Source organism: Mytilus trossulus, chromosome 13, assembly GCF_036588685.1.
Source record: "Mytilus trossulus isolate FHL-02 chromosome 13, PNRI_Mtr1.1.1.hap1, whole genome shotgun sequence".
In the NCBI taxonomy this organism is placed as follows: domain Eukaryota; kingdom Metazoa; phylum Mollusca; class Bivalvia; order Mytilida; family Mytilidae; genus Mytilus; species Mytilus trossulus.
The window spans coordinates 23347925-23366139 of record NC_086385.1 but is presented as its reverse complement, the minus strand read 5'-3'; positions in this window follow the sequence as shown (position 1 = coordinate 23366139).

Sequence of the window (18215 nt, the reverse complement as noted above, 5' to 3'; positions counted from 1 at the left end):
ATATCCAGATGCCTTTTTTCTCGTTTTTCTCACAAAATAACTCAATCTGAATAATCATATGAATGGATGACAAATGTCACTATGCACTGTACCTATAGGACACAGAGGCGTGTTGATCAATTAATTGTGGAAAGAAGAGAAGCGACACCCAAAATTAGGTCTTCTCGTTTAATAGTATAGATTTCAAGTGATTCCTGATAATTTTAAAATAGTGATTCAGTAATTAATTATATTAAAAACCCAGACACCGTCGGTAGCCTACAATTGGCAGTACTGCATTTCATTTGGAGATTATAAACTTACAAAAAAAAACTATAATCTATAAAGAAAACATTTATGTTAAATCTGTAGCAAGGTAAACATGGACATTTTGAGGTACTCTTAATCAAATCGATGACCAGCAAATGCAAATCAGTTTACCTTGGATTATCCAATTTTCTGGAAGAAGAAAAACAAATTATAAGACATATAAGAGCTTACTTTAAATGACATCCTAATTAGTGGAAGATATTAGCAGGCAAAATCGAGGGAATTGTGCAAATGATGATACAAGCATGACAATTACCAAAAAGCATCATTATTATATACTTTTAAAGAAACAACTGCTGGCCATTAAAACAAATCATTTTTTCAAGATGGCCACCGCCATTTTCTAAAATGGCTGTTTTTTTCAGTTTGAAAATACTGTTTTTTTCTGGAAAACTTTTCGTTTACCTTCTTTCAGTGAAAAACAGCTGTCAGGTTTGGTAGCTACCTTCTTTACATGTGAATAATTCACTAGACATGAGTATTTGACTCATACAGGGTTTGCGCATGCGCGAAAATGTAACAAAATTCATTAAAAAATATTTTAACTATTTACTATAAAATAAGTGATTTGGGATTTTCAATGATATTATGATTTGGTTTGATAACATTTTTCAAGGTTATGACACACATGATTTAACAATTTTGCGCATGCGCAAACTATTTATAGACGTAGTTCATCTCATTACTCTAAAAAGCAAGTAAGTGTAAAATCTATGATGCCACTGTTTAAAAACAAGCCAATTCAGTTGCAATGATCAGGTATTTGATGGATAAGACGGAAAATGTGGTTAAAACGAGAAAAACATCAATAGTAACGGCAGATCAGCCACTTTTGGTAATGGATATTCAGTGGGAATTGCCTGATTTGTACAGAGAAGATAAGTTTATCGTCATGTGAGGTGGATTTCACATTGAAATGACTTCTTATAAAATTCTGGATGATATATAACGTGAAGGTAGATGGACACATGTGTCATGTGTCCTCACTAAAACCATTATTGCAACACCTAGAACGGAATATTCTTGTATGTATGTTCAAATGTACCTAGGACTAGACACGCGCATCAGATATAAACTCTATGTGTTTTAGCTTGAAAGGTATATATTGGCTTAAGAAAGCTAAACACAGAAATTATAATCATGTCATTACTCTGTGACGTTCATTCATTTGATGGACTGGCGTAAGAAAATATAGTCATCTCTACCACAGTTCAATTCCTGGCGTTCAATTATAAAATAAGAACTTCTTGTGAATTTGGTAGTATGCTTATTTCATGAGTCAGATTTTGTACAAACAGTCCATATAAAGCATGATACTGTATTAATTTAGGTCTTGATCGTGTAAGATATTCTCGATCGCGACCGACCTTCTCCGAGATATTGCTTCCCTTCTCTTAAGTCACCCACAGGTGGCAATTGATTTTAAAAAAGATAATTTTACTGTACGTAAGACCAGAAAATATTTTTCTTATAACACAATTGATCAGACATAAACAGAATAATGCAATTGTAAAAGGCGATGTGTTGTCATAGGTTTAAACGAAGACCTCATTAAGACGTATTTATGGTAGCTAGACCAGAAGTCAGTAGACTATCAGATAAATTTGCAAGCTTTAGTGGTTTGAGGCATTCTATAATAGATGGACGACTTAATGAACACAGAAGGGTTTCTTTAAAAAGATCAAAGGCAAATAAGTTGACGATCGTTTGAAGCAAATACAAAATGAAGGCGAACCGGTTTCTTATAACCAGATTAAAAAGAACAACTCCTACTATGTCGGTAAAATAAAACTGTTAACGTTTTTGTAAAAAAAATCAAAGCTAGAGCTCTTAGATCTCTTTTCTAGACTTTTATTTGTTGTCGCAGTGGACAAATTGATTTGGAATATTTCTTAATCCATAAAGACAAACTGCTCCTCCGTTTTTGTCTTCGGATGTCATTTTAAACAGTGGTATTAAATCGGTGCAAATGGATAAACTTACAATTGCAATTGTGTTATATATGGTTATACGGCCTTAAATAAAATCTTGCATCGATAAGTATTCAAGAGTGGATATTGTGTTAGTTTATTAAATGAATCATTGAAAGGCTAGATGTGATAAGACAAAAGTTGGGTTCTGGAGTAGTTTTCTCTATGAAGATGACAACGAAACGAAATTTTTCAAGTGTCTTGCCGACAGAAATGCTTCTGTAGAGACTAATGCGGATACTTTCCAGCTACCCCTTGTAACCATGGAGAAGCAGATATACGAATGTTTGTCTATGTTCGGCCTGATTATGAAAATTGTTGTAGGACGGTAATTTACGGTAGCACCGACACAGATGTAGTAGTATTAAGAATTGCAGCACTCCAAAAATATGGTGGAACAAATTGTGAATAGGTTTTGGCAGGATTGAGGACTTTTGATAGCTTCCTGTACGTGATATATCAAAAGCGTTTGGTCCTCGTGTAGCTACTCTTCCTTTCATTCATACATTCAGTGCATGTGACACTAAAGGAATAGGTCAGTTTTGATGACATAGGAAGTATTTCAACATGTAAGGGACGTACTTATTTCTTTGCTGAAGTATAAAGACACATACAAGGACATAAAAGAAGCATTTGTTTGCATCATGTATGACAGAACAACATCACTATTTGCTGTTAACGAGGCACGATGTAAATTTTTACCCAGGAAGCAGCGGCATTGTGATGTAGTTTCGCCTAGAGGTTTTTTTTCGGAGCACATCCAAAGAGCAGCGTATCGAGGAGGATAAGTTTGGGCACAGCCTGATTTATGTACCAATACATAAACACTGGGATTGGATGAAAGAAAAAAATCGAGGACTTCTTCGGCTACCGTTAAAGTTGCATCCTCCTTTCGGGAACTTTTGAAATGAGGAGGCGAAAAATACAGTTGTGTTGGTGACTGTAAATGCTACCGTTCTGTCCTTTCTTGTACGAGTTTTGTTATTGGCTACTGTCCGATAATTTTAAGATAACGAACCTGTCTTTCTAACAAAACAAGGCTCTTAATCTTAACAAAGAATGTGATATCACTTGTTAAGTTGATGAAAATTATAAAAAAAATACATTTTCAAAAATGTTGCCGCCATTTTGAAACCAGAAATCACTCTTTTTTGTCATTGATGTGTTGTTTTTCCGTACTTTAGGAACTGTAATTTACGCTTAATAAAACTTTACATTGGATTATACCTAGAACACAACTTTCAAAGATTTACAACTGGATATGACGCCATTTGCAAAATGATCGGTGGCCATCTTTAAAAAATGGAAATTTTTGATGGCAAGCACCTGATTTCTTTTAATTATCGTTTAGTCCACCTGTATACCAAATTTTATGCTTGTATTTCATGCTTGTGTTATTACTTGTTAAGTTGATGAAAATTATCAAAATATTTTTTAAGTATTTGCATCTAATATGGAACCGGAAACCACTATTTTTCTTCGGTTATGTGTTATTTTGTCGTACTAAGGAGCTGTTTTTAACGTTTTATCATATCTTACATTGAAATATACATAAGACATCTTTCAAGGATTCAAATCCCGTGTAAAATTGCATGAAAGTAAAAAAAATCGAAATTTTTGACTCGTTAGCCGACATTTTGAAACCGGAAGTCACCTTAAGTTTCATTAATGTATTGTCTAGTCGTTATTTATGAACTATCATTTTCTTTTTATCAAATCTAACAATGGATTTTACATATAACACACCTTTCAAAGGATTAACAAATATTAGCTTATTTGTTATGACGCCATTTTCGAAATGTGTGGTGGCCATCTTGAAAAAATGATTATTTTTTTCTGGCCAGCAGCGGATTTTTTATAAGTATCATTTAGTTAACCTGTATACCAAATTTCATGCTTGTATCACGATTTGCACAATTATGTCCATAATATCTCCCACTAAATGTATATCACAGGTGAATATTTATTATCACGTTTCGTGTGTGTGTTTGTCCTCGTAAAAGGAAATAGAATAAACAGTTTTGTAACATGGTAGATACTAAACTCATCATTAAACACAGGATTCTAATGTGTACACCAGATGCACTTTCGTTCACAAATGATCATTAACTTTATTAAAGAAGATTCTCTATAAATATTTTAATGATATACAATATTGGCTTGACGTTATTTTGTTAACACCAAAGAACTTAGTCACATTAAACGACTGAACGCAAAAGTCGATTAGAACTTTCCTCGAAACAGTTTACTGCTGTATGCCATGTTAATTTTAACTGTTAATCTCTAAGTATGCACTTATTATAAAAAAAAAAAAAAAAAATCTATTTACAATTATGAATTAATAGAAATACAAATATTCGTATTTAATATTTAGATAACTAAAAGCTGTCGATTGTTTCTAGATAATACAACGTAATTCTTTTCTTAAATTTCATTTTTATTTCTATCGCAGACACTGACTAAAAAGGAACATATTTATATTAAAAAGTACAATGTAATGGCTATGGTTTCCCTTTCTTTCTAACAACAATACATATAGAATTGCACTATCTATTTTGTTAGCGGAAAATGTCCGTGAATAATGAAATATACCTGTCAGCTACAGATTCTAAAGTAAGATACAAGATCGACTTGCTTATAATTAGATCAAAACAAAATATTCCAGTTTAAAATATAACATGTGCTATTAACTGAGAATCATCTTGTTGTGATTCTACATTTGACAAACAAAATTAACTTTTAGCGTTGATTTTATTGTTACTTTATATAAGTTACCCCTTCAAGCAATGTGTAATTGTGGTCGTTATTTTCGTTTTACTATGAACTAAGGCGAATGGTGTAAAGCAACTATTTTTTAGTGTTCTATTTATCTAATTTTGAAACAACTTTTATGTCCCTGTTATAATTCTTATGATCGATATTTTGTTTGTTTCTTTTTTTTTCTTTTAGCCTCTTTGTCAAAAGTTTCATATGGTTAGGAAATTTAAACAAACAGACAAAAACACCTATTTAAAATCCATGTATGTACAATGTTAATAGCTATTCCTTGTGCGTTTTTTGAAAAGGTTACCAATTCAACACTGTAATACGATCATTGAATATTGTTTTTATTAGTATTGATATTGATTTTGATATCACTTATTTTAAAGCAAAATACATATTGCTAGTATACTTTCAGTGGTTTTTTTATGTTTTCTATCTCTTTGGGTTTATTTTGTTTTACCTTTTAATTGGATAATAAACATGTACACGTGGTTTTAAATTTAACTAAATCACATTTTCGTTTCTCTTTGCGTAAGTAGTATTACAGTCAAAATGTCCCAGTTGTATTTCTGAATTTGTAGACGTTTTAATTTTTTAAGTGCAATTTAAAGTTACCTTTTTCTGACATAATTCTTTATATATAGTTTTGCAAAAATATTACTGTAAAATTAAAATTGCATTCAAGTGTAAAATGACAAAATCGCAATACCAAATGCACGCAATAATTTCAGAATTTACAGTAGTTATCGCTAAGTTTTAATGTTCTAATAATAAGAATACCTCTGAGCTCTATATTACTTGATCGCATTGCATCGTTATCAGGAATACTGATATTCATGCAAAATCTATGTGGGGAAAAAACATTTATCTTATTAGGATCCAACAATCGACACCATAATGACATTTTAATATATTGAAGCTTTATGATTCCAATGTTATGTTTGTAAGTAATCACTTGAAGTAATTGCATTTGTGAGTCGTAGTGTTTTACATTCTGACCATAGGACAATGGTGCTATGTACATCAACCTTGGAAGACAGCAACTATTATTTAGTTGGGTTTTTTCTTATGTATCAACGTGTTCCTCTAAGTTTTCTTTGGATCGATATTGATATGAAAGGCGTTAAATTGTTTGCAAAAATATGAATGCACACAACTCTCCCTTAGCATTGCATTAAAGTGCCTTCTTCTTCCTCTGTTTATGTATTGGTAAAGTTTATGATAATAATGATTATCAGGAATATTATCATTATTATCATATTTTTGTATAACTATTCCCACAGAAAATTATCTAATTTCATCATTATTTTAACAAATTTAACCCCGGCCGTTTGATCCAAACATATTCAATTACATACATTGCGATATCAATGATTTCATAATTGAGTTGATTGTCCATGTATCCAATCAAGCAATGCTTAATGAAGGTGATTGCTTGACATGATTGGCACTTCAGAAAACGTTGCCGGTGAGGAGTCAATCTGTCAATGTACGTCTTCTCTGAAAATTATACAGTAACATGAGTAACACTATTGGATTGCTCCGATATAATATTATATCCACTTACGTATTGTAGATCTATAAAATAGCATTTACTAAACTTCGTTTTATCTCTTACAGATTATATATTTAGAGTTTGTCATTTTTTTATCAATACTAAAGTAATACAGTAAGTTTACAATGTCTTATAAGTGGACGTTGATACGTAAACCAATTATTAGAGTCAAGAACAATAATTTAAAGAACTCAAATTTCGACACCAATAAGCATCTTACATTTTCCTTTTACACTCTATTATCAGATTATAACATGTCACATAAGAGCTGAACCGTTGTAGATTATATTTACTACTAAACATACGGAAGACCGTACGGTGGCCAACATTTGTTTCTATTTCTTTTGTTCTCTTGTATCTCCTTTGCAATAATCCTACATTATTTTATTTTCATTATTACCAATTACATTCTCCAAGCAAGCTTCGATTTTGAAACAGCTTCATGTTTGTTTTTCCCTTTATTTGAATAAACATATTCTTCATTGTTCTTTATAGGAATACACCAAGGTCTACAATTACTTAGGTTTTATATTATTAGGTCATTGCTGTATTATTTAATCAAGAACTGTGAAGTAATTAGTTGATAACAGGAAACAGAATTATCAAAGGACCATGCAATGCAAACATCAATTACAACAACACTTATAAACCTCAATGAGCTAATTTATTTTCATCATGTTCATGATGCAGGTAGTCTCCATAGTACTATTTATCACAATAATGATTACTATTCTGGAATGAGGTCGTACGTGCTATTACATTTTGAAAGCACAATACTAAACATGGAGTTTATTATTCATTGACCGACAATCACCCAAACACGCTGGTTTAGTCAATCTAATACTTAATAAAATGTTTCAAACCAAATTACGTAGTAAGTGATAGAACACAGATGATCTCAGTTTATGAAACCCAAACTACAAAGAAGCATCTTTTAACTGAATAAAACAAATGAAAGGTCGGAGAAACTGAACATATCTTACTTACAAGCACCGATATAAAACAGTGGAATAATTTACGTAAATAGATACGACTTTAGTTATGTTAACTGTGACAAGTATGCCTGAGCTAAGCAAAGCAGTATAGTTTATGTACCAATTATTTATTTTTTAAACTAACATATTACAAAAGCTACATCCGATACGTCTATGTGTCTGGGTTAAGTTGGTAGATTTAGCATTGTAAGTTCTCTTAATTAAATTGTAGTATACGAATAAGTATAGAAAGTTGATAAAGAAGAAACTTGACACGGGAAATATCTTGTCAAGAACATGAACTACGTGACATTTCTGAAATGTATTGAATGATCAGTGCTTTTTGTGTCTTTTTTTGTTTTTCATTAAAATTACGTCTAAGTACTTTTCTTTTACAAAGAAACTTAATTATCAGAGGAATCGTTGGTACATCAAAATAACGTAAACATCTATAAACGTCCATGTTTTATGTTCTATTCTTCACCAAACTTATTATTATATAAGTATGTTAACCCTATCATTTATTGGACGATGACGATTAACTAGTGCAGTGATAACAATTATGGTAACATGTTGCGTATTCATTAATTTTGTAGAATGACATGTACAGTACCAAATGGATAGCATTTGTAGTATCCCGCTGTTAAAAAGCATCAATTGATTTTGAGACAACAAATCCGGATTACAAGCTAAAACCCTGGGAAAGACATCAACTATAAAAGGAAAACAAAGGAACAACAGAAACACTGAAGTGCAACAAAAACAAACGCCAATGCAACACACATCCGAATTATTTGATAACAAATGCCCTTTTCTGATTTGGTAAAGGATATTTAGAGAAAAAATGGTGGGTTGAACCTGGTTATCTTGCTACCCATACCTTGCAGTTATTTGGCATGGAGATGTTATTATATCATGTACTGTAGTACGACGCGAGATTGAAACTGACGAGAAAAGGTAACACAGAGCTACCAAAAGCTTTATTATTGTAGAGCCCAGGTGGTCGTGTGGTCTAATGGGATAGCTGCAGCGCAGGCGATTTGGTGTCACGATATCACAGTAGCATAGGTTCGAATCACGGCGAGGGAAGAACAAAAAATTTGCGAAAGCAAATTTACAGATCTAACATTGTTGGGTTGATGTTTAGACGAGTTGTATATACATAATGTACATAGCCATGTATCATCATCATTGATAGGGATCCGATGGATAAATCTGTTGTAGAGTTGTCACTGACTCAGACGTACTTATATATAATGAATATGATATAGACAAAACTGGCGTCTGGCATTCTAAAAAAAGGGCCTTGTAACTTTGCTGTATATGTTGTGTTGAGATTATGTGTTTGTTTGTTGAGCTTCCTTGCTCTTCTTACACGTGACGTTGTCAGTGTATCTTCTATCTATTAGTTTGAATGTACATCTGTTAACTTTCGCCTCTCTTTTTAAAGGCATGTGTGCTTTGTTTCATTTAGATTAGTGATAATAAATGCAAACATTTGATTTAGTTACATATAACGATGATTACTTGAAACAAATGATAGATATGATGAGGTAAATAACACTTTTAATTAAAGGTAATGCATTTCAGGAATTATGAGAGGAAACCAAGGCTTTCTTGTTATTTTGAACAGTGTTTTAAAAGATGTCTCTCTATTTGTAAAAGGTTTGCATATTTCTATTTGTGCATTGCGTAAACATTGTAGAAATGTACAAAATCGGCACACAGTACACTGGGCGCAAGTCTTATTAAAATCACAAAACGGTGTTCTCATTCGCCAGTGTATACTATTTCCAAGGTTACGTAAGCAGTCAATGTCATATAAGCAAACGCATTACTCAATGCTCTTCAATTTCGTAATTTTGTTGACCTTTTATTTATTTTGGATTCGAGCGTCATTGATGAGTCTTTTGTAGACGGAAAAGTCGTCAGACGAAAATACAAAAAAATCAATCCTGGTATCTATGCTAAGTTTACTTACGTACAGTTATGATTTACACAAGCTATTTGTCATATCTGTTAATTATAAAGAAGGAAGAAAACATAGTAAGTAAGTAATATGTGTTCGTCTTGTCAAGATGATATCCGCTAGGTTGACAGATGAATCGTATGTTTTTCATTAGAGCAGAGTTATTTTCGGGAAATGGATTTCCTCAAGGAATGCTGTAAGTAATATTCATATCAGACGATATTGAAACCCCATTAGCACAACATAATAATTCATATAACCGTAAGGTCAGTCCTCTTTTTTTAAATACTTGATCCAATACTGTTTTGTCATCAAAAATAAATACTATTAAAAAACAAAAATATATAATAAAAGCAAAAGAAATTCTATTGGTGAAAAGCATTGCTTATTTACCTAAAAATTACTTCTTATTTTTTTGGATATTTATGGGGATTAATACACATTTGTTGGCTAAAAAATAACAAATAACCATTCAGGAGTTGACGTTAAACGCAACTTACAGGGAAATTTATAACATGAAATATGTATAATATAAAAAAGAAGATGTGGTATGATTGTCAATGAGACAACTATCCACAAATGACCAAAATGACACAAACATTAACAATTATAGGTCACAGTACGGCCTTCAACAATGAGCAAAGCCCATACCCCATATAATCAGCTATAAAAGGCCCCGATAAGATAATGTAAAACAATTCAAGCGAGAAAACTAACGGCCTTATGCATGTAAAAAAACATACCTCTCTTGCATGGATTATGTTTGTTAATACTAGACACACAACCATGTCTGCTTACCTGTTGAGTGTTGAAAATGAGGCAGTATGAAAAAAGATTTGGCAATTTATCCATTCCAGAAAATGCAAATTTTTAAAAACCATTTCTGAATTATGAATACAAAGCATGTGCTTTTCAGTAACATCTTCATGATTTCTTTCTCGAATTCACAAAAATAATAAGTAGTAAAATCGTAAGATTCCATCTTAAGACGCTGACCTTGTAGCAAATGGAGTAGCGAATTACAAATACTGTACTTCTACGGTGAATAGGAATAATATCGTATGTCGAGTTATTAAAGGTTGACAAAGATTTAAAGGGATCGGTCAAATTGAATGAAAAATATAACAAACATCTACCTTTTGATTCATGGTTAGGAATAAGAGCGTATATAGTTCGAACACAAAATAAAAACAAATATAACAATCATGGCTTCTCGTTAAGATATGATTTCTATTTTTATCTTGTGTAGGCAGTAACCTAATTTGCCTTCAGTCAAAGTGCATTGACAAAAGAATAGTACAATCCAATACTGATCAGTAATTGACACCAATTTTACATATTATTCAATTTCATTGAAGAAACTATTTCAGGCCACGGTATTGATGCTTAATTATCAATATCATTTAAATATTAAGCAAACCAAAGTACTATTGAAAACCTGTTAATCTCAGACGTATAGAGCGTCTTTCAAATTCAAAGGGGGGAGGGGGGAGGGTGGGGTTGATCGAACAACAAAGGTTCAAGTTTGAAAATTAAGCTAAAATGTAAAATCATAACGATCAGAATGATCAATGAAAAATAGATAAAATTAATACAAAAGTTGAAGAGAAAGATATTAACACGAAAGTTGAAGAGAAAGTGAAGAGAAAGATATTAACACGAAAGTTGAAGAGAAAGATAGCCAAAAAAAGTAATAATTAGAAAACAGAACGACATGTCCTTTAAAGAAAAACAGACAAACACCAGTACAATTACACAAAATTCATCTTGGAAAACAAAGGAAAGCTAAGAAAGCATAGGGCGATCTAAGGTGCGTTAGAAGGGTACGTTCTTTCACTATTACTAGAAGAAAATAAAAATTTCATCATGTATGCACTTTTGTTTGACTTAATGGAAATTGTTTGCTACAACCGGTTTGAAAGTTTGATATGCAAGTAAAATGTATGCTGACTCCCAAAAGATATGTTTTTTTTCACATATCACAGTAATTTGTTTTCAAACCAAATTTATACACAAATCTAGGACATTTGTATATTTCAGTAAGTGAAGTTATCATTAAGATTAAAATCTATAATCTTAAAAATATCTTTGACCTTGACATAGAATTTAACGTTGTCAATCACGATTCAAAATACACTTGTACATCCATTATCTCATAAACAGATAGAAAATTAACTCTCATACAGAGTCTTTAGTCAGAATTGATCAGATTTATCCTGCGAAAGCGCTTATCTTAAATATCTTAGGTGAGACATCTCTTATATAAGAACTCAAATGGTTTGAAGCGGCGATAAGTCGTAGCAAACAGTAAGATAACAAACAATTTTGTCGAAAAAACTATTTTTTTATTACAAAAAATGAAAACTTTAGAATTAAAAACTAAAAACTAAACCCTTGACGTCAATAAGTATCAATTGTACAACGTTAAAATTTAAAAACCAAAACATACCTGTGCATCTTCAAGCTTGTTTCTGAGTAAAACGTGAATTTCTCAGTTCGTATCGAGAAAATTTTATTCATTATCATGATTTATTTCGAGCAATATTTGAAAAAACAAGTTAAGGTTGCAAAAAGAACCGATATCTTCAATCCTTACAAAATGACGATAAAACAGGTGTATTCACTGTTTGATTTCATTTGCTACACAAAAAGTCATACAAAAGTTATACATCCCGTCAATTTGTTTGTAATATATTTCATTTCTTGCTGGTTTGTTTTGTATTTGCGACTTTTTGTGCTTCTTTTGTGACTCTATAGTTTAAAAGATACCGTCATAATGTTATTGTTCTATTATATGTCATAATGTTATAGTTCTATTATAAATTAGAAAATACGACAAACGACAAAATTATTTTAATTGCGTATTGGTATTAACCATTTGTGGATTCTAATAAAGAACCTCTGAACAATTTTAAATCTCGGTCTTTTTTTTAAATTAATTCTAACATACTTTTGATTTTTTAACCCTGTATGCCAACATTGCCCTTGTTAAATTGTAAAATTGTTTTGAATAAACATTGAATGACAATCTTTCTTCCTTAAGCGTATAAATGTTCTAACGCGAAGCAATGAATGTGTTTTTGATTTGATAGATGCTTTTGTGGCTTTTTATTGTTTCTTTCAAAATTGTAACACAGCGATATCTGCTGTACCCATATTTTGACTTTTTTTTTCAATATGCCTGTTTTGTAATGGAACTTGATAAGACTGTCATACAAGTGAGATGTTCAGCGCTAAAAATTCAGGTTCAATCTACATTTAAAAATGCCTGAAACAAGGTAGGAATATGACGGATGTTGTCCCTTCTCTTGATATGTTGTATCTTTTGATTTTGTCTCTTGAATCTAGGGATTTTACGTTTGTAATGTCCTCAGAGTTCAGTATTTTTGTGATGTTACTTTATATAATTTTAAAATTGTACAAGAGCACACCCGTGATATCGCGGGTCCGTGACTGAATTAAAGTATATAACTATGCGCAAGCCTTATTTTAGTATTAGTATTGTCATTTGATAAAGTCATGCCGATTTTAAGATACACAGTTCTTTCAAATCTTTCAGTTTGAACCCGTCGAACTGGAACTTATCAATTATTGGTAATATTGATTATTTGGAAACGTGACAAAAGGTCCTGGAATGGGGTATTTTTTAATCAACAGATTAGTCCTATATTAGTTATAAATTAAGTTGAATTCTTTGATTCGCTGTTAAACGTCATATCCGCTGACAAATTGAAAACTGTACCTATACGCCTTATTTCTAGTCCAGATTTTTAGTATTCGTATTGTTAACCTCTTAGAAAGTCTTACTGGCAAAAATACTACAATAGGTAACAATTTGACCCTGTGATTATGACCCGTGTATATAGCATATTAATCCTGAATACACCGTTTGGTGGTGCGCCTGTCAGATACGGAACGTACAGATAAGGTAATAGGTAACAGGTGAATATACTATTGGTATCGGTATCGGATTCGACCCGGAACTTCTTAATTTTTGGCAATATTAATTACGTGGAAAACAAAAGGACCTGGAGTGATGTAATTTTTAATCTACACCTTTGTACTATATTAGTTGTATATAAAGTTGAATTCTTTGATTCGTCGATTTTACGTGATGACGGCTGACAAATTGGACCTCGTCTTTTTAGTATTATAGATAGTATTAATTTTGATATAAACTTCAGCACTTCATTGACATAAATTGACTAAAGTATATGAATATAGATATATATATAATAAGTTTAGCAAGGGTATTACACCTTAAACTCTGCAATCTGTTGTTTGTTATAATGAAAGATGAACTCTGTATACTCTATTTTTCATTTACAATTAACGCATAAAAAATCAGTTATATGAGGTAAACAGTCATTAAAACTGAGTTAAGGAAGAACAGGGAAACTTTACGGCATTCAGATTTAGCTATTGCTATTACACTGCAAGATCCCCTTCAGCGAAATGTACTTTTACCTTCTAATGACAGACGTCATCACGCAGAAATTCACAATTTTCATTTTTTTAATAGGATAACATTGCTAACTATATAAAATCGGTGATTGACTTAAGAGCGATTGTTTCTTAAATTGAAAACATTTTTTAGCAAGTGAAATTGTGAGTGTCACAAGGAAAATATTTTGTTTAATTATTGTCTTGCATGGTCATTATAGGTTTGCATTTTGAGAAATAAAAGAGTGCATTTACATAATTACTGTATTTTATCTTTCCAATAAAGTCAAAAATCGACTTTAAGTTTTATTATGATACATTTCAAGATAACAATTTCTATAAAATATATGAATCTTATTGCAATTGAAGTTATAAATGTTATGCTTTTTTTCTGAAGGCAACGCTATCAACACCAGAATGACATGTTCAATATAATTAACATCAGTTTACAGCCATGATAGGAGATTGTCTTTTTAGAAAAGTGACAGCTGAAATGGATGATATAATCTTGTAAGTAGTTACCAATGTTATTGGGTTTTGTCTCCATCAGTACAGAAAGTTCAGACTGTCTTTCGATCCTACGTAATGTATAATCTTATTCTCTGCACATCTGTATGATACTCTCTCGAGACGAGATTCGTTCATATAAGGTAACGTATTTACGAACAGTGACCTTTGATATAAGTTTTTGTTCTTCGCAAATCAACATTTATACAATGGTGTGATCAAAAGGGAAGGCTTTATTATTGTTTTTTTTCTCCAATGACAAAAACTGGAATACTTGTTGACTTAAATCAATCATTGACATTGTCCAAATTAGATTATTCTACTTTTTCTCACATTTTCCGTTAGTTTAAAAATGTTTTCGAATAATAATTTATTATTTCAAATTGCTTAGGTGAGATTTTGTAAGTTGGTTAGAGTAATATCAACGTTGAATTTACAAACTATCTTCTTATTTACAGTCTTGACGAAATGCATGTTAAAAGCTGTGATATAAACGACATAGACCGTCTTGCTATAAATCAATTGAACATTTAACACAGTCAAAAGTATATGCTGCTTCTCAAACTGTCAACATATTTCATTTTGCGGACTTTTCTAGAATGTTTTTCTATGCTGTGATTTTACACTATTTTTCTAAAAAAAAAGGGTGAATGTTGACGTACATAAAAAATACCACTGGTGTTGCTCAGGTGACAAGTTTATTATTTATCATATTATAAAAAATAAAACATTGTTACATTTAAAATAATTGTTTGGTTTTCCACAGCTATGTTTACCTCAAAGATTGATCCACAAAATTGTTTCGAAGGTAACAAACTTGAACTGATGTGTTCAGTATATACTGATAACATTTGTAGTCTAATGGTACAAAGAGAACGAACAAGTACATAAGTGTGAGAATATGTTGATAAACACAAACAAAACCAGCATATGTTAACAATTAAGAAAACAACCATTATGGATTCTGGAAAATACTACGTTAAAGCTGGAAATGTGCAAATGGAAATTCCAGTAATTGTGAAAGGAAATTTTATGCAAACAGATAAACTCATCATAGATACTAGAATAAGCATTTAATATATACCCCAGACTTGCGTATTGTCTATAAGAAAGTTTAAACCGGCGGCAATTGCTTACAGCTTGATGTGGTTCATACGTGTTTCTCATGCCTCGTTATTTTTAAATATATATTAGACTGTTGGTATTTCCGTTTGAAAGGTTTAATACTAGTCATTAAAGAGGCCCTCTAGTTCGCGGTTCGATGTGAGCCCAGGCTCCATGTTGACGATCGTACTTTAATCTATAAAGGTTAACTTTTGCAAATTGTGACTTGATAGATAGTTGTCTCATTTTCACTCATACCACATCATCCTATATCTATAAGTTCGTCTCCTTCCTCTTTTTCTTACATTTGCCCATCGGCAATCACATTAAACGTATTAATACACTGATATTTTACTGGTTATTACAATTCTGTCTTACTGTCTTGCTTGTTTCACCATTTTTATTAAATTTCGAACCCCTTTACATGTCGTTAAAACACTGAATATCTTTCTTTCGTGTGTCCTTCTAACTAAGTATTATGTTGCTTTTAAAATAACTAATGAGACTTATGAGAGTCAATGATATGTAACAAAAATTGAAAGATCATATATGTACATCATTGGCACTCACACCACGTCTTCCTATATCTATGGTCCAAACAAAAGCTGTTGTATAATGTCAATATTTCGATCAAACAAATGCATTAAGCCGTTAATTTTCTCGTTTGAACTGTATTCCATTTCTCATTTGGGGGCCTTTTATTGCAAACTATTCTATAAATTGGCTTTTCTCATTGCTGAAGCCCATACAATGAACATAACTTGTTAGTTTCTGTATTCATTTGCAATCATACCGCTTCTTTTTAATAGTAGTTGCTTAATGCTAGGCATATCTCTCTGCCTGCCTATACTTAAGTGGGAAAATAAATGTGCGCATAGACTGTAGCTTCTTTGTTATCTTATTTCAACAAAAATATACAAATAGAGTAGTTATTAGTAAATAAATAAAATATCTTCTTAAATAAGGATTTTTTTAGATAATTTTTTTAAAGAAAAATATATAGCAATTAGTTAACAGTATTTACCACTCATTGTAAATTGAATTAGGTTATTTTAGAATTATCCATTGTCGGTTTGAATAAATACCATTATCTTATGTCATAAAATTCAGAATGGAAATGGGTAATGTGTCAAAGATACATCAACTCGACCATAGAAAAAAAAAACCAGCAGAAGGTCACCAACAGGTCTTCAATGTAGCGAGAAATTCCTGCACCCGGAGGCGTCCTTCAGCTGGCCCCTAAACAAAAGTATACTAGTTCAGTGATAATGAACGCCATACTTATTTCCAAATTACACACAAGAAACTGAAATTAAAATTATACAAGACTAATAAAGGCCGATACTCCTGACTTGGGACATGTATGCTTTTATAATTGCTACAATTTATGTTTTGACTGTTCAGGTTGCAGTCTTGTAATTGACTGCTCCATAGGCTTACATGCTAAACAGCTGATCTTTGAAAATAAAAAAATAAAAAATGCGACATAGAAAAAAAATTTCATGTTCATATCATATATGTACTAATGTGAAATTGTGATTTAATCGAAAAAAAAGGGGGTCTTGCCACGAAGAATAAAAAGTTACGCAATCCTGAAGTCAAAACATTTTTTTTCTACTTTCTGTTTGCTATTTTTACTAGGCCGCACCACTTCCAGTAAACATGATATCCTTCCACTTTCCTGGATTGATATCCCCAAAAGATGCAAGATTTTTTTTAAAGTCTATATATATGTTTCAATTCAGCATAAACCTATAATCAAACAGAAACAATTGAGTTCAGAAAAAAAATCAGAAAAAAATGCACTATTTTGTTTCCCTCCATGTTTTGACATGCACCGGAAATTGGAGTTGTAATACAAGACTGGTACCTATAACATTTATGAAAAGTCTTAAAAAAATAATTCATTTACTTAGTTTCATTAAGTAGCCATATTTGAACATAAGAAATGCCATTATTAGAACTGTTTGGCTGTATTAATAAAAATAACCCCACTATTAAAGCAGTACCCCTTTCTGAAAACATGCAAAATTTGGAAATAAGTCATGTCTACTAAATGATCTGTAAATCTCATTCTAGTCTATCTTCATGAATGTTTTTTCTATTATTTGGATACTGTGGAGCTAGAAGAGTATTCTGATCTATTATTTATATTTTTTTCCTCCTGTTTAAATGAACCACATTCAATAGTTTACCCCTCCCCCTTTTTTCAATGAAATCTACCCAAGTGGGCCTCTTGTTTAAGTCAAAATTGAAAAACTACCCAAAACTTTTTCATATTGAAGAATTTGCTACAATACAACTATCTGGACACAAGAAAGACCATACCTTTCTCTTGTTTGACTATACTGGTCTTTATACATGCCTACTATATCATGGTTTTTAGACCGCACTTGACCCACCAATGCATATAAAATTTGAAATAAAATTCCAGAAAAAACAAAATGAATACTCAAGTTGGTGTTTTTGGTAAGAATATTGATTACTTGTCACACCTAATCACAAAAATCCATGTCATGATGGATAGTTTTAGAAAAATTCTACTTTTTAAACAAATTTTTAACCCAAATATGGAAATTTCAATTAACCATGCAGTGCCGCAGACAGGAAAAGAAGTATAG